Source organism: Vanacampus margaritifer, chromosome 18 (assembly GCF_051991255.1).
Source record: "Vanacampus margaritifer isolate UIUO_Vmar chromosome 18, RoL_Vmar_1.0, whole genome shotgun sequence".
Lineage (NCBI taxonomy): Eukaryota > Metazoa > Chordata > Actinopteri > Syngnathiformes > Syngnathidae > Vanacampus > Vanacampus margaritifer.
Window position 1 is genome coordinate 806161 of NC_135449.1, and position 21366 is coordinate 827526.

Consider the following 21366-nt stretch of genomic DNA (forward strand, 5'->3'; position numbering starts at 1 on the left):
GCTTTGGTGGAGTCCGCTGTAACCACAAACGGGCTCCGTAACTTCCTGGTGTCCTCGCTTCTTGGCTAGAAAGCCTTGAAAACGGCGCCAGGCCGTGACGGGAAATGTACGAGAGTCCGCGGTAGTCCACGGTCCGAACCGTAGCGTGCCTTGAGCCTTGGGACTCGGTAGCCTGTTTAATTGAGCATTTCCGAGGTCGGCAAGAAAATCCTGTTCATGACGCAGAACCAAGCGAAGGAGCCGGAACGTAACAAAAAATGAAACCGAAAAGAGCCAGACCGTCTTGCTGCGTCCGTCACTAGCGACAATCAATTAGCAATTTCTCGTGATGTCGGCGGCGGGGTTGAAGGTGTCTTAATGAGTGCCATTTCCATTCGACGCACCGCAAGGACCCTTCTTGCGCGCACTCCTCCGTCGAAATTGCCGCAAGACTGGATTACTGCCGTCACTCCCGTCACTTCCTCGCTTCTCTTTGTTTATCCGCGCTGTAAATAATCGTCAACCGTTATGAGACATTAAACAGAGCACTTGGGACGGAGAAAGAGGAGTGCTCTGCAGTCTTCTAAAAAAAAAAAAAAGAAGTCATCTTTTGGACTAGTAGAGGGCGACTTTAACATTCTGGGTCAAGTAAGCGGTTTGGTGTGTCGGTTTTTAAGTCACATGTTAGTAGAAAATGCATTTTCTTGCACAGACAAGAACATATTTAATGACAGCATTGCGCAATTAGCAACATTTTTTTAAAATCTTTTCATTTTAGAAAAGTGTAGCCTCAGTAGCGTGTCTTGGTTTTAGTTTCTGATTCAGCATTCGGATTTAACGGCCAACTCGCATCTCAGTTCGTCGAGTCGTTCACGATGGATATAAACCTGCAAAAGGTTTTCTTTGTAGTACAAGCTCAAATTTGTCTTGTGTGATCACTGAGATTGGAGAATTGCGTGTTTCTGGACGGATTAACGAAAGGTCAATCGTATATAAGCGAACCGAATGTAGCGCTTTTATTACGGCGCTTCAAGCCTGGGCTGAACTGATCAATATGAACTCACCCAAGGCGCCATCACTCTCTTCCTCCGCTCTCATTTTCTAGCTCGATCCCGCGGCTGCAGACCGGGTCAAAATGAAACGCCTCAGCAAAAAAAGTACACACAGACGGAAACGATCCACGGCCGCCGGGCCGGGGGTCACGAAATGGGCTCAATGCGCCGCCATTAGTTTTAATTGTGGCGCTTGCAAGGGGGCGACTTCTATGACGTGCGCGCGTCCGTCCGCAAAACCAAACAAGGAAAGCATACGGCAAGCAAGGCAAGGCTAAATTTGTAGAGGGGTCTTTGAATTGACCATTTTCAAATGGGACTTTGTTGGTAGTTTGTTCATGTTGGGCAGAAACCTCATGTTGTCCAAATACAGTTTGGTCAATAAAACATTTGTTTTTCACAAATCAATATTAATTGTCTGTCCCCACCTTGTATGTTATTTTAAGCATATTTGCTGAAAAGAACAAAAACAAACCCATTGACTCTGAAACACTTGAACAGTCTGAGAAGGGTTGAAGAACTCCGCCTCTCCCCTCACTGTGCGGGAGCAGTACGGCATTTGTTCACTTCAATATTGAAAGCCTGGACGTGTGTTTTGATTTCTTAAGAGTAGACCAAAATGAGTATGAAAAAAAATAGGTTGGAAACATCTGAGTAAGCCTGTTAAAAAGGTCAGACACAAAAGGTAAGGTTTGAGCCGATTCAATCACTTCCCTCATGGCTCTAAAGCCTTTGAAAAAAGAGTTTTGACTGTAGCCACCGTCATTTGCTTTTGTGCAATATTGAAGCGTTTCGTCTGGTTGTGGGCTCGGGATGAGAAGAGACTTGGATGTGAAAAGCTCGAAAAAAGATGCATTTCCCAAATTCCTCAGCTGAACCGCCCATGTCAATTTTATGGGAACTTTTCAGAAATCAACTGGAAATTTTCCAGCCCTTTTTGCAACCCTAGTGGCGTCAAGATGACACTTGGATGGCGGGATCTATTTTTAGGCGAGGTTTGAGGAAAACTAATGAGGAAAGAAAGACAGTGATGAAATCTGGTGTTTCCATCTGACACTAAAACGCTGAAAGTGCCCTTCATTATTCATGTCCGGGGGATCGGGAGCACAAAGCAGCCGCTCTTATCAATCATTCATCTGCTTTCCATTGAGAAACGCTGCCGTGCCAATTGTGACTTGGAGCAGCGGAAACAACAACAAAGAGCACCCAAAACCGGGATCCAGCAAATCGGCATCACTCTATTCAGTAAAACTGACTTTGCGGTTTCTTGTTGACCCTTTCATGCAGCGAAACGAGCCCACCAAAATATTGGTAACGCCTCAAAAATTGAAGTCAAGTGAAATTTTCTCAAGGACATCAACGTGTACGAGAAAAACATCGCTTTAAAACTGAACACAGCGATTTTGCGTTTTTGGCCCACAATGTCTGAGTGACTGTCCATAATAGATGTCCCAACTTCAATAAAATGAAAGACAGGGACGCCGTTTTTCATCCATGTTTGCAATCTCAAGTACTGCCACAAACACAAACATTGAACGAGATGCCAATGAAACGGTGACTTGAACGCAAAATAACACCCGAACGGTGACAACTTCATCAAAACTGAAGACAGAAACAGCATTTTTGGTCCACATTGAGACCTCAAGTACTTTCAGAAACAGCCAAAATTTGAACTGGATGCCACTAAAATTGTGACCTATGCCCTCCCCCCACAATATAATATTTGCAGACTATGCGTCCTGCCAAAAGATGTCATAACTTCTTCCAAGTTGAGGACTCCGACACCAACGCTGCTCAAGTATTGTGACAAACAAAATTGGCTAATAAACATGTCCCGTGTTCTTCACACACATACAAGCGTGCTGTATCTCATTTTAGGCCCAAAGGGTATTTCTCCAACATGCTTATTCAGGTATTCCAAGACTTTTGTCCTAACTCTTTGACTGCCAGACGTTTTCAGAAAAGGGATGCCGTGGGTGCCAGCCGATTTAAGCATTTTGACTGATCTTTCAAGGTCCACAGAAAATTATGTGCTTGGACTATGGAAACACACATACTACCAAATGAAAGATTGGACTCTCATCTTTCATCAGAAAAAAAAGTTTGTATCTACCTCATTCAGTTTTTCAGTAATCAACAATAGAAAATGGTTAGTTTCACCTGTTTTGAAAAAAACGTCTTTTAACGTCTTTGGCACTCCTCCATAGGATTTTACTAAACGTTATTTAACGTTTTTGGCAGTCAAAGAGTCCTAATTGTGTGTGAATGTGTGAAGGCCAACAACTATTCCATGAATCCCCCCCGGCAGGCTTCCCCCTTCTTTGAATTCTCACCAGCAGCAGCAGACCTCGTCATCTGCACACCACAGGGGAGCGGCCTTTCCGAGCGGCAGCAAATTCCTCATTTGGTCTGGGAAGAAAGATTCTATACAAAGCACAGGTGCGCACATGAAGCAGCTCTAGGTTTTCCACAATTACTCGCAAGGTCAACTTTCACACCCCCAAGCCTCTTTTTCAGAGTCCTGGGATGCTTCCTCTTGACCTCAACAGGAAAGCTTTCCGTTTGCCGCCATGCGCTGGGAAAGCCACGGATGCAATTCTTTCAAGTGGGCTTTGGGACACCAAACGGATGGATTATGTGATCCAGCTAACACACAGTCCAGCCTAATCCATACTAATCATTGTCGAAACACAGACTGAAAACATTTTTCCCACCTCCCTGACCCAAAACTTGAATGAATGAGCACTTCCATTCAAAATTCTCGACTTGGATGTACAGTATCTAAACGAAGGCTGAGCAGGAGACGAGTTTGGGGGTGTTGGTGGGAGTGTGGGGGGGGATTTGGGAACGAAACGCATGAATGAGCCTACAGGAAATACGAGCTGAAATCAAATTTGGTCCCTGAAGATTATAGAAGAATATCAGACCATTTTTTGGGGGGTATTTATTTAACCTTTATTAATGCAGCTAAAAGACCGGAGATGTCATTTACAATGAGCTCAGACCAAGAAAACGTTTCCGAGTTATGAAACAGTACATAGAAGAGTTTTGCAGGAGTTGTGACTGTAGCGACAATTAACTGTCCTTTAAAATAAAGCAATACTTTCCAAATGAAAGTAGAATTCTGAGTTCCTTTTCTGTTTCAGAGCGCAGAGTAAGCGTCTGGAGGCGCTACTTGGTGTCAGACATTTGAGAAGCGCCGCCTTGGCGACCGTTTCCCGCGGACGGCCGGCTGAAGTCTGCCAGCCGTATCAGCCCCATGAATATTGAGTGGAGTAATTGAGGCATGGCACGCTTTGACATGTTGAACATCCACCTTTGGCCCGTTGCTTCCACAAAGCCAACAAGGTGAAGCAGCAGAACAAATCTGTTAAGTTTGTCTGGCGGTGGAAACAAAAGGCCGCAGTCTCTTCACAACACAAGACAAAATCTTCATAGGTGCGCTACGTCACAGGGATCGCATTTCCTTTCTGCGGGATTCAACTTGCTGCTACTTCTTTTAATAGTAGCAACTACAAACTAAAGAAGAAAAGAAAAAAAGATGCACCGCATTCTGCCTAGCAAGATGCTGACATTCAAATTCTTAGAAGACGAAAGGAAAAAAAAAAAACATGTTTTCCCCTCTACGGTAATCCCCGCTGGTATCAAAATGTTTGCTCTGTAAATATTTACCCACCCAGAGTCACATCTCCAGCTCAGCGCACGCACGCACCTTCAGACATCTTTTTTCTGAGTGTTGCGTCCCAGAGGAGACGCGAGGAAAGCGCCGCCGACAGTTTTGCCAGCGACTCGACTCTGCTGAGCGCAAGGCAAACACGATCCTCCCGGCATCGCAAACCATTTGGGGTGAAAGAGATATTTGCCGCCGACAAATGGGAGGGGGCGGGGGGGGGGGGGGTAAAATCCCTGCGAGAGGGACGGGTGGGGATTCATCTGCACTGATGTCAGTTAGTGAGTAAATATTGAGAGACTTCATCTCTCCGAGGTCCGAGGATTCCGGAGAGGATGAAGCAATGGCAGCGCATGGTCATCGCGCCACATACTGCAAAAAGAACTTCAGTACAGAAAAATAAGACCATTCAAGTCACTGTAAAATGAAAATAAAGGTCCTCTGAATGTGTCTCCCGTGCTTCTCTTCACGGAGGAACTACAAAAAGAGGTGTGGCTTATTGCCTATTGTCGATCTGGTAACTAGTGATGGTGCTGCTGCTAACTTCCTCAACCAACCCCCCCCCCCCCCCCCCCCCCGTTCTCCAAGCCGGCTCTTTTTTGGCTCAGTCCCGAGCGCTACGGGAACCTGACTGTGTTTAGACTTCCCCCAATGAGATTGTCCTACATTTTTTTATTTCACTACACTGTTGGGCTCATGCTGCTGCGTGTGACGTAGTAAGTACGTCATCCTCGACGAAAAATGCAAAGAAGCAAAATTGTCGTTGGTCCGTTTGCAACCTGGCCTGCAAATGCATCTGAGTGTGCGAACCGTATTGATGATAGAAGTTGGCGCGCTGGCAGAAATGCTTAGCTTGCGTCGGGTCTGTCTGCAGCCTCAGGCCGACGTCACTGTCCGTTCATTTGACGTAAACTCATCTGCTGGCTAAAAAATGCTGATTAGGTCTCAATCAGCTGATGATAAAAGTAGTGCTTGTAACGACTGTTTAATCAGTCGCAACTAATCTGCTAAAGAAGCGGTCGAAACGCATTTCGATTGTTTCTCAGCGATGGTCGTCTGCTGGCTAGCTGATAAAGAAGCAGCGGTTGCCAACTTGTAATGTCTGCGAATTTGGTCTAAACGACTCTTCTGCCGAAAGAAGAAGTGGTTTTGACGGCTGTTGGTTGAGTTTATGCCCCCCTCCCCCGTGTGGACAGCTACACTTTGGACCTCTCATTGGGGGTTGTAAAGCTCGCATTGTGTCTCTCTTTCGGCCATCCACTGTGATTCGCCTGCGACCTGCCAGCCACGTGCTTTCAACACCACACCGAGGACACGTGAAGACGATGCAACTAAACAGCAGTCGTGATGTGGAACAATGTGTGATGCTGACCTTTTAGCAGGCGTTATTAAACAGAACAAAGCTCGGGTTGATTGCCGTTCTTGAGTGTGTTTAACTCAATTGCAAAAACGGCAGCCAAGCCGGCAAAATAACCTCGCCGCGCTCAGAAAAAGGTTATCAGTCTTAACAATCGTCTCAGTGTCTGTCGGCTACAAGGCTAGCTTGGCAGAGGCTGGGACAGAATTTAAAAAATGTGCAACATGTCGAGGAGAGGAACAAGAAAAAAGGAGAAGGGGATGCTTTGGATGCTGCAGTCTTAAGGACGTTTATGAATAATAGCCAAGTCGAAGCCTTACTGATAGCTCAGTATGAATTTTAAGGAAGTAGCTGCTGGCTAAAGAAGCGGTTGATTTGGTCTAAGCTAATGCTACGGCGGTCGGAAGGGCTGTCGATCTGTTGCGCTGCCAACGACTGCGTGCCAGCTTGCTTGCAAGATTCAGTCTTAAATATTTCCATGGCTAAGGAAGGCGTTGTCAGGAGCGGTTGATTGAAACTCAACAGTCTAGTGGCCAATGAAGTGCTGCTTTTAAGGGCCGTTTAAATCACAACTCATCTAGTAGCAAAGGAGGTGTTGGTTGATATCGCAATTGTGGTTGGAACAACTGCTGATTTTGTAGCAAATAGTCGGCTATCTTGTGAAGATCTGGTTGTTGATTCAATCCCAAATAGAATGCTTGCATGAAAATGAGTGATTTTAAAGACTGTTGATGAGGTATCAAATAATCATCTGGCTAAACAAGCAGCGGCTGCATCGTCCGTTGATTTACTCAACTATTGTCTCCTGGTTAAGGAATTGATATGAGGCGCAACTAGTCTTCTGGCAAAAGACGTTTTGGTGGCAACGGTTGTTTCAACTAAAGGCCTAGATACACCAATCCGTCGTTGGCCAAATGTGACCCCCCCAAGGCCCAGACGTCGGGACGTCGCGTAGAAAAATGACTTAAATACACACCGCACCGACTATTACGTACCTTCAGCGCATGCGCGAGAAGTAATTCCCCTCCATACCATCGGCGGCGTTAGTCATTATTCCTAAAGACAACCGGAAATCTCTTTACGGGGGCGGGATATAAAAACGTAAACAATTGTTGCGGGGGGGCTAAGATATGCTCGCGTGTGACTAAGGGTTGTGTGAGACGGGGGAGAGCGGAGTGCGCACGCGTGTGAGAAAGGAGCGGAAGACGATCAGGGTACGAGACGGAGAAGATGAAAGAGTGTGTGAAAAAAATCATAATAAAGGAAGACTGCAGTGCGACTCTCTGTCTCCCGCTTCTTCCTTTTGGGCGACGTGCAACGGGAGTTACTTCCGGAGGCGACTCCGGCCCTGCCGGGAAATCCTCCTCGGTGTCTCCCGACCACCGTAAGGAGACCGAGCAGGAAACGCTAACACAATGCATACACGATGTCCTCCCACGTGAATGAAACCCTGCGGCTGTTTGCACAATATTGAATATAAAAATAAACCCTACCTGCTGTATTCAGACGCGTCCCCGTGTCATGCCATAGTTTGGCTTTCGTACCTTTGTCGGCATCCCCTTTAACGTGATATCATACAATGCTCTTGAACCAGAGATGAATTCATCTTCCTGATCTTCTGTCCAGACACACATTGTACGTTCAAATGCGGAGGACACAGCAGGGTTAGCGGGGAAAAAAAATGGTCCAAGCTTTCCATCAGTACCGTTTATCACTTCCTTTTCTTGCCCCGTGCGCTGATTCGCTAGCTAACAGCCAATCACAATGATCAAATGCCCTGACGCCGATTCAACATGTCGAATTTGCTGGAAAGCCTCCCCCCCCCCCGACGTATTCCAACTCAATCCGACTTTACCACAGTAATTTCTAGACTTATCAGACGGCGCGTGCCGTCGGCCCAACGCTGTCTGACTCCCGACGTCCGATTGGTGTATGTAGGCCTTAAGTCTGTTGGCTCAAGAAGTAGCGGTGATTCACTCTCAATGATTCCGCTGGCTAAAGAAGCGCTAATATTGTAGAGTGAGGTGTAAAAAAATTTTTTTTTTAAAAATCGGATCTCCAGACACAATCCACATATTTAATTGTGGCTCTCAAGCGTGACGAAGATTTGGCCGCTCGCCTTCCAAACGCATTTGCTCGGATTTTATGACTCTGGTTCAAATGCGGGCGTTAAATATTCATGCTGCGTGAGGGCTTTCACCCGTGAAGCAGTCTCCCACGCCGCCTCATCTTTTTTCTCCTCACAGAAAGTGAGAAACTTTTTGGGCGAGGTGGGGGCGGGCGTAATATGGGGACAGATGAGAGAAAGAACTGTCTGGCTGCCCTTCCCCCTTCACTAAAGAGTCATAAACTACCACAAGTGGCGACTCACAAGGGTCACTCTCCAACAGAACTACCCCCCCCCTTTTTTTTATGCCCCCCACTCTATCCCCTCCACCCTGCACAGATTAGGTTTCACATTCCAACCTTACAAATAACACGCACACACAGTGAGAAGGAATGAGACCTCCACTTTTGTTTGGGACGTTTGTGACCTGGACACGATTTGATCCGTGAGCACATTTGTAGCGTCAATCAAACCTCAGGATGCGCCTCGTCGTCCGACCCAGCATGGGTGCAGCGCTCACACTGCCGTGTGGATGACTACCAAATGACTGGTGCTTAAAGCGGCAGACGCTTGGAAAAATGGAGGCCGGCCGGTGGACGCGCAACTCGCAGCTAAGCAGAACTAAATGTGTTTGTCGGTGTGACAGAGCGTAAAACCAACTTAAGCAAAAAAAAACATTCAAGTCACTTTGAAACTGACTAAATGTTTGTCTAAAGAAGTCGTGTCTCGCGGCTGTTGAGACAGCATCAATTAGTGGGATGGCTAAAGAAGATTTACTTGTTATCCTTGTTGTAATTACTTGGATGAAGTCTCAACTAAGTCTGCTGGCCTGTTGATCTCAAATAGGCTAAAGAAGCCGGCAGTCTCGGGTCAAGGTTCAGACACCACTAGCCTGCTGTCATGCCATGTCACGCTGTCATGCCTGTTGATTCAGATTCAACTAAGTCTGCTGAAGAAGGGCCGGTTGTAAGAGCCGTTGATTCGCTTTCAACCGAGAGATCTGGCAAAAGAAGTCGTGGCTGTCTCACGAGTCTCCCGGTTCGAGAAGAATCATTGCACACCTGCTGATTCAGTCATGACTAAATATGCTGGCTAAAGAAGGGTTGGTTTCAATACCCGTTGATTCAGACTCAACCTAGTTAGCCGGCAAAAGAAGCAGCCTAACTTGCCGGCTAAAGAGGAGCTGGTCGTAACGGCCGTTGCTTCGGGCTCAACTAAGTCCGCTTGTAAAAGAAGAGTTGGCTGTCATGGTTGTTGATCCGGTCTCCACTCGGGAGCACAGCTTGCAAGTCTTGTTGATGGAGACTCAACTAAGTCTGAAGGATCAAATGGCGATGGATCCTGTTCATTCAATCTCGTTTTTTAGCTAAAGAAGGTGCGGCGGTGACGTTCATTGATTCCATCCCAACTAGTTTGTTGGCTAAAGAAGTGCCGTAGTCTCAGCTCATCTTCTGGCTAAAAAGGTTGTCGGGTACGAATGCTTCCTGTCCTCAAACTCAACGCAGCAGCAAATGATTGCACTTGAGCGGAAACAAGCGCGCCTCGTTCCGTGAATTCCGTTAAGCAGCCGACATACTGTCGCACCCGCAGCCCGCCAATGACTTGAAGCACGTGAAAAGCCAGCCTTAGCATATCTTCCCGTGCTAGCTGGAAGTGTCAGCTAGCGAGGCTTGGCTTTGTTTACAAGGATGAATCACAAGCGTGTGTGTTTTGTGTTCCCCTCCGGCGCGGCTGCAGCTGTACGAGCAGGCAGCTCCATTGTGGCCGCTAACAAGGGGGCGCCGAGGTCACTCGCATTTTCACAACAGCTTTGCCGGAGGGCCGCGCGGCACGCTAGTCTGTTTGGTATGGATCTGCGCTAAAGCTCCAGTCTATAGAGTCACATCATCGCCGCTCCATTATCGCGGGGGGATAGATTAGATTAAGTGAGATTATGCAGCCAAAGGGGCTCCCTTAAAAAGAGCAAAAATAACACACTCAGGGTTTAGCGGGCGAGTCAACAGCGGGATTAAGGCGAAGAGCGCCGCGTTCAAATCCAATGCTAATATGCACAAGTGTCCTCTTTGAGGGCAAAAGCAACAAATGTGGCCACGTCGTACCCGGGGAAAAAAGCCCCTACGCTCAACCAGCAACGTGACTTGTGGAGTTCTGAAAACCGTTTGCAGTACATTTTACACGCTGCAGGTTTTGCAGACGATCGGCAAAAAAAAAAAAAAAGATAACCAATCACTGATCCAATCAGAAGATGGACCAATCAATCCTGGTCCACGAATGGCCATGAAGAGTATCAAACTCATTTTCTTGCTGGCCACATTCAAGTTACGGTTTGTGACTGTGAAACCATACAAATGTTTACTCTCCTCATATTATTACAGATGATGGATAAATGGTTTTGAAATCCGATTTCAAGCACTCTGAACAGTTGGGTAAAAATAAACCAAATTGGGTCAGGAATGGAACAACCCAACTTTTTGAGTCATTAAACCCAAAAAGCGGGGTCAAATTAAATGAATAACCCACAAAGCGACCCCATTTTTTAGGTTGTTTGTGGGTTATTCATTTCACCCAATGTTTTGGTTTAGTTGAATAACCCAATTAAATTCCCTCAAAAAATGGTTCCAACCAACTTTTTGAGCTATTTCACCCAAAAGGTTGGGTCATATTAAATGAACAACCCACAATGCAACCTGTTTTTCAGCTGCTTTAGAGTGTACAAAGTAGTACTTTGTTCAACCACTCACGTTTCTGTGAAAAGGGGCTTGGTAACACAAATTGTTTGCAATATCTCTATGTTATTGTTTGTACAAATGACATTTAGAAGAGTTGGTAGAGATTTTCGCAAGAATCATGAAAGGTGACGCACAAGAATTGCTTCCGCAGGCCAGTTCAAATGAAGACTTGGTGGTGGGACACACAGAGTTTGACACATGGACTTTAGCAGGTACAAAACCTTCAAAATAAAGCGTCTTGGTTTGCTTTTTTCAAAGTGCAGTCGCCGGGACTAGCGGGAACTGTACGTACAGTTAAAGTAAAAAAACAAAAAAAAACAAGCGCTATCAGCGAGCTAACCCAAAATATACGCAGAGCGTTTGCACACTCCATTGCGATGAAACGATTGTGTGGTCTGGCCACATTCCCCGCCGCACATTCTCCTTCCCTCAGCCCTGTTTTCAAAATAGAAGCTTCATATTAACAGTCAACAGGCAAGACGGCAGCGCTCCTCCTTTGTAAAAAAAAAAAAAAAAAAACTCAGCAGAGGGAAGGGGGGCGAAGGGGGGGCGAGGTTTGTACAAATCACCGCGCCAAAGCGCACACATGCCTGACATGTACTCACACATGCAAGATGTATCCGCTGCCGTCGGGAGATAAATCAGACGCACTTTCTCCTCCGACTGGAAGGATTTATTCCGACGCTGACATTTTAGCCGTGAAATCTTCAGGAGTTTGGATGATAAAGCGGAGGGGAAAATTACACGCCCTCACATCAAATTGACGGGGAACGTTCGCAACCACCTGTTTCATGTATCGGGACAACTAGCAGTATTTTAGGAACAGGAAAATAAATAAATAAATACAAAACTTGAATCATGGTTGACAGCTAAATCCTTAACTTGATCCATCCATCACGCTAAAAACTGCAAGTGAACGGTCAAAAATGTCTCCAATAAATGACCATCATGTAGTTTTCCACGGGAATTGGCCAATTACAATCGGTGGCCAATCGGTCCGAGTGCCGCGAGTTGGAGATTCTGAATGAAATGTGTAACAACCAGAATGGAAACCAGGAGAACGTTTTGGCTGAGTTTCAGCATTTTGCGGTTTTATACTTGAAAATGTATCTGTTGTAAAGTAAACAAATAACTAAGGTCAAAGTAGAGAGTCTGTCATTCATATCTTTGATGTTTTAAGTGTTAAGGGACAAAAACGTTCAACTTTAAAAAACAGATCTTTTGCCCCCGATTCCAATCAGTTGACAATGACGTGATCGGGAACGATTTCCGATCACATGATCGGGACATCCCTACAAGTTGAAAGTCAGACAAGTATGTAAGTAAGTACGGATCAAAGTCAAAATTTTTATTCTACTTGACGTCCTTTTTGCTTATTTTTGGTAAAAAGGAGTGTTTTTGGGTGAAAGCCACTCATGTACTGCTGATTACAAAAGAACGGAAAATCCTGGAAAGAAACTTTTTTTTTTTATCTGGTGAAAGAAATGTGTCCACCCCTTCTTTTGGTAGAATGATATTGACACTAGAGAGCACAATATTGTGCACGTCTTGAAGGATGAGGAATTGCTGATGTGTAGCATGTAGCTAACACTTGCCAGTGTTGGGACAGGAAGTCAAGGAGTTAATAAATAGTGCTGGTTGGGCCAGACGCACGTGCTGCGTTGCAGATCGGTGCCTCAATGTGCCTTTTGTGCGACGGCTGGGCTGGCTGGCTGGCTGGCTGGTGTTTCCACACGCTTGACTTGAATGGAAGAAGGTCAGGCCCGGTGGGCTCGGCCCCCGTCGCTTATTCAGGAGCCTCGCAAAAACCTGCTCGTGGGGCCCCATAAACGCTCATTTATTATGTTAATCGAGCCACTGCAAGTTTGACTGTTGCCAGTCATGGGGGCCAGGTGCACACATCAGAAGCCATGTTTGGGGGGGGGGGGGTTGGGGTGACATGATGACACAAATGTAAACAAGCGTAGAGGGAGGACATTTGCGGATGCTGCACCATCATCACACAACAACAAAACAAGGCAAATATGTCTGCAAATGTGTGTCATTGTCTGGGAGTCAGCAGTGGATGCTGATGTGCACAAAATGACACCCAGTCGTCATCCTTCATTACAAACCATCAACTTCAAATGAAGCATAAAGACAACGGTGCAATCCACTCCCTCGTGTGTATCATAACTCTCCACTGGATGCATGCATGTGCTGCCAAATTAGGAAACAAGCATTCAATTCCAGTGCAAATCGTGCACTGCGGTCACCACACTATCGAGTCTTTTGCAGTCATCCTGCAGGGTGCACGCATCGGCTCAATAGCACACAACAATAAGACAAAAGGTTGCGATATGGAAAGAAATACCCCCACCACAAAATGCTACCAGAAAACAGCGTGGAGTTGTTTTGCACATCGCGGTGTGTAAATGAATCAAGCAAGCGTTTCCCCGGTCGAGCCTCCAAGCCGGAGCTCGGAGCGCCAACCGCGGCAGAGCAGACAAATGCCCCCGCTTGTCCCCGGGCAGCGAGCGCCACCGAACCCGGAGGAAGCAAGAGCCACGCCAGCGGAGGTTTTGCCTCCTGGGTGCCGGTCGCTCGCCTTTTGTTGGACGTCGGAAACAATCTGAGCCCAAGTGGAAGCGAAGGACAAAACAAGACAAAAAGCTCCGCGAGCCTCGCGGAGCCTCGCGGAGCCGCCTCGGCTGCGGCCAAGTTGGCGACGACTCACCGGCGGCGGAAGCGCAGAAAGTCCTCGCCGATTGTCGCCTCCTGTTTTGAAATAGTGTCCCCGCGAACGGCTCGACGTCAGCGGCGAGTAAAAGTGGAGAGACTCCGGCGGAGCTCAGTAAGTTGAAGTGTCAAATTACATCGGCTATTCTATTACGGCTGGGACTCGAGCGCCGCGGCGAAGACAAAAACACGGGCCGGACTTTAGTGCTCGACGCGCGGGGAGGACGCGGAGGTGGAGCCGGACTAACGACTGGAGGTCTGATTGTTTGTTTGTTGTTATTGTTGTTGTTTGGCTCTTGTGTCTCAGTTGTGCGAAGTCGTTTTTTATTTTCCTATTCACCCCCCCCTCCCCCTCCCCCAATAAGGGGCCTCAAAACACAAATTTAACACGACAAAAACTCAAAAGTCATCTTTTCCCATTTAAATTCATGGAAATCTTGACAATAATATCTTATATGCCTCCCACTAGTCTAAACACTGCATTCTAATTAATATTGTGTTTGTGGAAAGTGAGTTTTAAGAAGCACAATCTACCTGTTTTCAGCCATCTCGGATGTCGGCCATTTTGCCACTTGCTGCCCACTGAGAGGGACATCACGGTTGCGAAGGTAACGACCAATCACGGCTCAGCTTGCGGGTGTCACATGACCAAACTCAGAAAACAGAAGGAGACGTGATTGGTCATTACCTGATCTCTTGTGTTGTTTGTTAGCATGAAGCCAAACTGATTTGTTAGTTGAAGCTATGTAGTTGTCTTTTTGAATACACAACGTGTAATTGTGATTGTATTGGCCTCTTACAATATAATCATCATTGGCGAGAGTTTAGCAAACAATTACAAGGAAGAGTTATCAACAAAATCTAATCTTACCATAAAAAGCTCTTTTAAGAAATGTGTTATCTTTTATATTTGCATGAGAGTAGAAAACGACTTTCAATCTACAATACTTATATCTATATAGTTAAAAAATAAAATCCCTTGTAATGTACGACTGAGGCTTTGCAGGAAATAAACACTGTCTTGTTGCAATACGCCTCCCCCCACCCCCGCCCCCCTCCACGGTGCTCCCCCCTCGGGCTTGTCCATCCTCCATGTTTTGCGGGTGGCCGCTCTCTGATGGAAAGCACTGAATAACAAAGACATGTTTGAGAGCAGCAGCACACACTGCACAGGCATCAGCGACGGCGGCGGCGGTAGCAGCGGCGGTGGCGGCCATGACTGTGCCAAACGCAAGCTCACCACGCTGCTGCCACTGGATGAAAAACAAGCCAGCCCGGCTTCACTTGAACTCCTCATACTGGGTCAAAAAAGGACCAACTACCGCTTGGGGTCATTTGACCCACAAATCTCAATTTGTAATCTTAACCCACAGAATCCAAACTATTTTGTGAAATGAATAGCCCAAGATGTTGGGTCAAATTAATAATTACATTTTTGGGATCAAATGAACCCGAGTGGAAGTCAATCCCTTTATGACCCAACTTCTTGGGTTAACTGAATAACCCAAGAAGTTGGGTCATATGACTAACCATTTTTTTCTTCTTTTTGGATCAAATTAACCCGAGTGGTAGTCGATCCCTTCTTGACCCAACTTCGTGGGGCATTCATATAACCCAAGAAGTTGGGTCAAATGAGCGACCCATTTCTTTGGCTCAAATAATAACCGAGTGGAAGTCTATCCATTTTTGACCCAACTCCTTGGGTAAAATGAACAACCCAAGAAGTTGGGTCAAGGAGGGATTGACTACTACTCGTTGACTACCACTCGGATTAATTTGAATTTTAAAAAAAATCGGTTAGTCATGTGACCCAACTTCTTTGGGTCAAATGAATAAAATAATCTTTAGGATCAAATTAACACCAAGTGGAAGTTGGTCCCTTTTTAACCCAACTTCTTGAGGTAAATGAGTAAGCCAAATTGGGTTTATTAAAGTAACCCAACAATGTACTTTAGAGGTTGAATCAATAAATCGACAACTAATTGGTTATCAAATTAATCGAAACTTATTTTTGATGATATATTAATCGAGACTGAATCCTCATAATTTCAACCTCTCCACAGTAAATATTTTCAGATTTCTTTAGTTCATTTGCAAACAATGATCAACATTTTTGCTGATTTTCTGACATGTTGCATGCGTATGTTTTCAATAAAGAGGAATCAAAATATGTTTTTGTTTTATCGTATTCATCAACTAATCCCCCAAAATAATTTGATCATCCATTCCGCATTGTTGATTACAGAAAAAATTCAGTCAGTCAGACAACCTCTGGCACTTTGTGACTAACCCCGAGCCCCCCCCCCCCCACACACACACACACAGACACTGACACTGACACATTGACCCACTGTGCCCCCTTAAGAGCCAATCAAAAGTTACAAACCAGCCTGTGTTGCTGTCATTGACTTGAAATTAGGGATGGAAGGAGGAGGGGGTGGGGGGGTAGGCTTGTATGTTTGAGCCCCCCCCCCCCCTCCTCCCGTTGGCCCGTGTGTCTACCCCAGCTGTCTAAAGTTAGGGGGAGGGAGAGGCCCGGGACAATAGACGCCATTTGTCCTGCTCAAAGGTGACAGGAAGCATCGATTTCAGCCAGCGCGTGCGTCTGCGTCTTCCAAAGCATCTTTAGCTTCCCAAATGGAATGATTACACAAAATGATCATTATTATTAACAAATTCCTTGCAGGTTTTAACATACTGGAAAATTCTGAATCAGACTGATCGTGGAAAATGGACATTTAAATGTTCTTTGCATAGGATAAAGAATACATGTCTGTGGGTATTGTGAGATTGTCTGTCCTCAAATATCTGCAACACCAATTCTATTTGCTAGCCCATCTCTAGCCTTTCTCATTATGTGTTAGCATTAAGCTAACTCACATTCCACAAACATGTATTGAGGACACTAAATTGGCTGCCTCAGTCCAGTGTGTATCTTTTTGCCTAAAAATAAGCCCGTTTTGTGTGCGTTGAATGATTTGTTATTGTGCTGCACTAAAGCGGGTTTGAACTTTACAGACGTTTGATCAAACCGGTGCAATTGTTGATGTTGTTGATTTGCATTGGGTAAGGCCCGCACGGCGACTCACAGTCGGCGTCCCACCGGCGAGCTTTGGGAATATGGCGGCGTGAATAAATGTGTTTTTCTTTCTCTTGCGTTTTACCTGACAGGAGGTTAACAAGCTATTTCCAGCCCCATTATGGCGCCGAGTGCAAAGAAAGTCAATTACGCTCAAAGCCGAAGTGTGTTTGTCAGCCCGCTGATTTACTCTTGCTGCAAATGGCAACTTTTTATTACCGGCAAAGTCTTATTACGTTTAATGAGACCAGCAGAGAGAGAAAGAAGAGTTGTTGACGTGCATCTGAGCTTGATAACATTTGAATAAAGACGCAAGCCTCCACACTCCTTAAAACAAGCAAATGTCACATTCTTAACACTTTAGCCTCCTGCTATGTTGTGGGTCAAAATGACTTCAAAGTTAAAGAACAAATGTTAGCTTTTCGCTATCAAACTTAGCACCAACAAACCATTTTGAAAAGATGGTTCCTTTCCACATTTTTGCAATGCATTTTCCGGGTCAAATTGACCCAACACGGGGTTTTTTTTTTGCTATGAACCTTCACATCGAAAGACTAAGAAATTGTCAACTTTGGTGTTTGTGCAATGAAGCTACAAACCATGTTTATTGCCTTTATTTTGGCCTTTTGGGATATTAAATATTCATGGTCAAATTGACCTATTTTATGAGTGAAAAAATATAAATACGAGTATTAAACGTCTTATTGACAAATTGTTAAAATGGTTCACTTTGACATATTTTCAATTAAAATGTTTGCTAATGTTAATCGGAATTCTTTTGGAACATTCAATATAGCCCGGGTTAAATTGAACCATTTTTAAAATTTAAAAACTACAAAATGGTAGGTTTTTTTTGCAACTTTTCATCAACAGACAATTAGAATTGTTCATTTGGACCTCAGCAGAGGTGGAAAATCCAGGTCCAAAAAGTAAAAAGCCTGCCACAGTTTGGCTTTAGCCTCTAGTGCTAGCTAGCTAGCTAGCTAGCTAGATCCCGAGCAGGTAAACCAGCACCATGTGTGCTAGCTAGCATCATTTCAAATTGACAGTGTAGAACATTATCACTTGATGAAGATGTACTTCCTGTTTGATGGTTGTGCTTTTACAAAGTAAAAGCAGATGTTTGCAAATGTCTCATTTTGTGGAAACACAAAAGTAATCCGTCTGCTTCCTTGGAGGACAGCAGAATTTTGGAGAATTTGAATTTTTGTTTGAAATGTTGTTGATTTGGACAATTTTAAGTTGTATAATGTCTCTAAGCAATTAACCAATTATTTAAAAAAAAAATCGTTAATTAACTGATCAATCGTTGCATGTTAAAAAATAATAAATTTTGAAGATTCAAAGAAATAAAAGGAACCGCTTACAATGAAAAGGAATAGTTTTCCCCAAAAGTCACAATTATTGACAATAAAGTTGTAGTTGTGACTTTATTCACGCAACATTGCAATTTCTTTTGCGGAAAAGTTGCTTTTCGACAAACTACTTTTCTTGTGTGGTTGAAAGTGCAGGAGCGGACGCGGACGCTTTCCAGTTTGCCCGCCGGTCAAACGCCAAAGCGCCATTTTAGAGGAAGTGCAACTGAGTCCAACATTCAGACACAAATAGAGGAAGTGCAAGGTGGGAAGTTGCAGGCATGAATAGATCAACGTTTGCAAAGGAACCGGAAAAACAAAAGGATTATTCATGTGTCATTTAGTCTGTGAGTTAGTACAGTTGCATCTCATTTGTATTTGTTAGCGTCTCAATCAATAATGCCAACGCATAATCTCATGTTTTTCGACTTCTCCCTCGGGACGAGAAACCAAGAGAAGAAATTTCCCAAATCCACGAGACAGTCGAGTATGCCAGGTAGCGATTAGCTCGCGTTGTAGCCTAGCATTTGGATTTTTCCCTCGGTGACTTCAGCACGTTGCCATAGCGACCAGCTTTTTCCGCAGAGTGGACTTTTCAAGGAGAGGCCGGGCCCATTGATCTGTTTCTGACAAAGGACAGAGCGGGCGGGAAAAAAAAGCCAGATGGATTTCATATATCTATTACCTGACGCCGCTCGTCCCCTTTAGCGGAATAACGATTTGCTGTCAGCGGCGGCGCAGGAGTTAGCGAAGGCCCGGGAGCCGGAAAAGGTTGCGGCGGCGCCCGCTCTTGTCTTGGCGCTACGTGGAGCGTACAATGGCGCACTGGCAGCAAGTGCGACAAGCAATTGTCAAATTCATTCATTCCTCAATATTGATCAGCAATTAATCGTTAGTGCTTTTCTACTGGAAGTTTACAATAACATTATACTTACATACATAAATAATACATATATGTATATATTAGTACCATCCATCAGTTTTTTTATTCAGGAGTCAACTCTCATTTTGGTCAGACTTCATGTTGACATCCTTTTATGTAATGCGATGGCGTATTAGGACCACGTACAAATAAAAAAAAACATTGTCAAATTGCGAGTTCATAATGTGGTATATTTGTTTGAAAAAAAAAACTTTCGAGAAATACACGTAGCGTAGCTATGGTCTAATGTGAGGATACGTTGGTGCTTACTGGGCCACCGTTTGTCAAATGAAAAGGCAGGATGGAGACCGATTCATTCTGCATTTAAACTTTACTCGTCATACACGGCGGCTCGAGATGAAATCATCTCAACGAGAGTTGATCTGCGAAACTTGTTTGTTCACCAGCGATGGGAAGGGAACCAACAAGTACAAAGAACTTCACGATTGTTCTTACATTAAGTCGACCCGTTGGACTGACGAGCATGATATGTAGTCCACTGTATAAAAATCCCCTTGTAGTTGTTTGGGAATGAGGAATGACTGAGGTTGGCCTCGTTCTCTCATTCCGTCCATCCATCCATTTTGGCGAGCGCTTACTCCTCACAAAGGTTGCGGGGGTACAATAAACGAGCATGTGTACTTGATGACTTCACTTTCTTGATGATGATGACGATGTGAGTCAAACTCGAATGATGGAAACTTGGGTGGGGGGGGGGGGCTCTTGCAGGAGGAGACCAGCGCGTCCCACCTCCTCGACAGGAATCAGACAGCAAGCCATTGAATTTGCCGTGACGTCCCCAAAAAAAACCCCAACCCTGCCCCCGCCCCGCCCCGCCCGTCTGTCCTCTTCAAGAGTCAAGACGGCTGGCGTGGGGAACATACGTGTCACTCCGCCTCCTCCAAGCCAATGAGCCCCCTGCCCTGCCCCCGACGCAGACCCCCCCCAACACATCCAACCCCCCCCCCCCCCCCGCTCCTCCCGTCTCATTTGGGCCTTTGCCGAGCAGCTGCTGCCCACAGAACGCAGGGAGCGAAGCGGTATTCACATGTGAGCACATTAGTCACCAGATGTCACCTTTTGCTGCCAGCCCGCTCACATGCGGCCAGACAATGAGCACACATGCGCGACGTCGGCCACGTCACACTTGGAGTGGACACTGACACCTACAGTCCGCTTGGCGTCTTCACAGGCTGTCAAAACTGGACTACTAAAATCATTTGCGTTTTTGTGTTTTGGCTCATTAAAGGAAAAGTCATCAAATTTAAGGGTGGGAAGAAAAACGGACATTTATGGTATTTTCACTTTCAAATGTCAAAAAATGCTTGACGCAAGCAGTATTTGAGGGTTCATTAAAAAGCACTTTAGAGCGCCTCGTTGTCTGCTGTGAGTGTAGACACAGAACAGAGAGAAGGCTAAAGAGTCGGGAAGGGGAGTTTTTTTATTTTGATCTTTTAAGTTTACATGTCAGCCAGCATGTGGCTTTCGGCTGGTGTGACTTAGAGCGCCTCGTTGTTGCGGTGTGGAAAAGCCCCGTGGCGATCTGGTGGGATAGATTCCAGCCACTGGAGGCTTTAAGTTGACTTTTGCAGGACTAGAAGTGGCATTTGATTGGCAGTTAACAGTTGATATGGGGCGTGGCTTCGGAGCATTCGGCAGACAAGTTTGAGAGCAGAGAAAACAACATGATTTTTTTGTAAACATTCAAGTTCTCCGGATAAATTCACGACATTTCTTTTTACTTTCCAGGGTCATATAGAGAAGTGCCCCAACGTATCCAGCAAATGGCTCTGTGTTGGGAAGTCTTCTTTCCTAAATTGATTTTATATCTAAGAATGATGTAAATCAATGAAGTGTACGTTTCTTTTCAAGAGTGCTTATTCATCTTCACTTCTATTACACTAGTGAGTGTCTGGACTCGACACTGTCAACCAGATCAAAACCGCAGCAAAGGGATTCTACAGGCAAAAAAGTGCAATATTCTCTGCCTGGCTGGAGATATTTTGTTTTGTTGACATGTCCCCCCTCCTGCATCCTAAATACGTCTAAGTTGCTGCGACGCCTGCAACACATCCGCCGCTGTCAACTTCGGGGCATCAAACCTGCGCCTGCATGGAATACGTAGAAGCCGTTCTATATTTGTTTGTAGCATCTTTTATATCAGGCGAGGCAGACGTAACGAGACTCTTTTGCCCGTCGGGCGAGAGAGGTAAACACCAGCAGGGGCAAAAAAAAAAAAAAGGGCCTTGAGGTCAAATATACAAAATGCACCCCACGTTATTTTAACGCCTTCATTTGAAGTTTTGTATTCTTCGCGCTTAGAATTCATGCCGAGGGCATGCTCACTTAATACAAGGTTACAAAAATAGACCAATCAGTGGCGCCTTGCGATATGAGA

General features: G+C 45.3%; 2 protein-coding genes across 3 annotated transcripts in view; one reads left to right on the forward strand and one right to left on the reverse strand.

Annotated features, from left to right (window-relative positions):
* LOC144037902 (zinc finger MIZ domain-containing protein 1-like) overlaps window positions 1-13762 on the reverse strand; it is a 59371-nt gene extending 45609 nt beyond the window's left edge. For both annotated transcript variants that reach the window (XM_077549787.1, XM_077549786.1), the window contains exon 1: window positions 13611-13762. The gene's annotated coding sequence lies outside the window, so the exon portion shown is untranslated. The remainder of the gene's footprint in view (window positions 1-13610) is intronic.
* polr3a (polymerase (RNA) III (DNA directed) polypeptide A) overlaps window positions 13717-21366 on the forward strand; it is a 38323-nt gene continuing 30673 nt past the window's right edge. The window contains exon 1 of the mRNA XM_077549782.1: window positions 13717-13868. The gene's annotated coding sequence lies outside the window, so the exon portion shown is untranslated. The remainder of the gene's footprint in view (window positions 13869-21366) is intronic.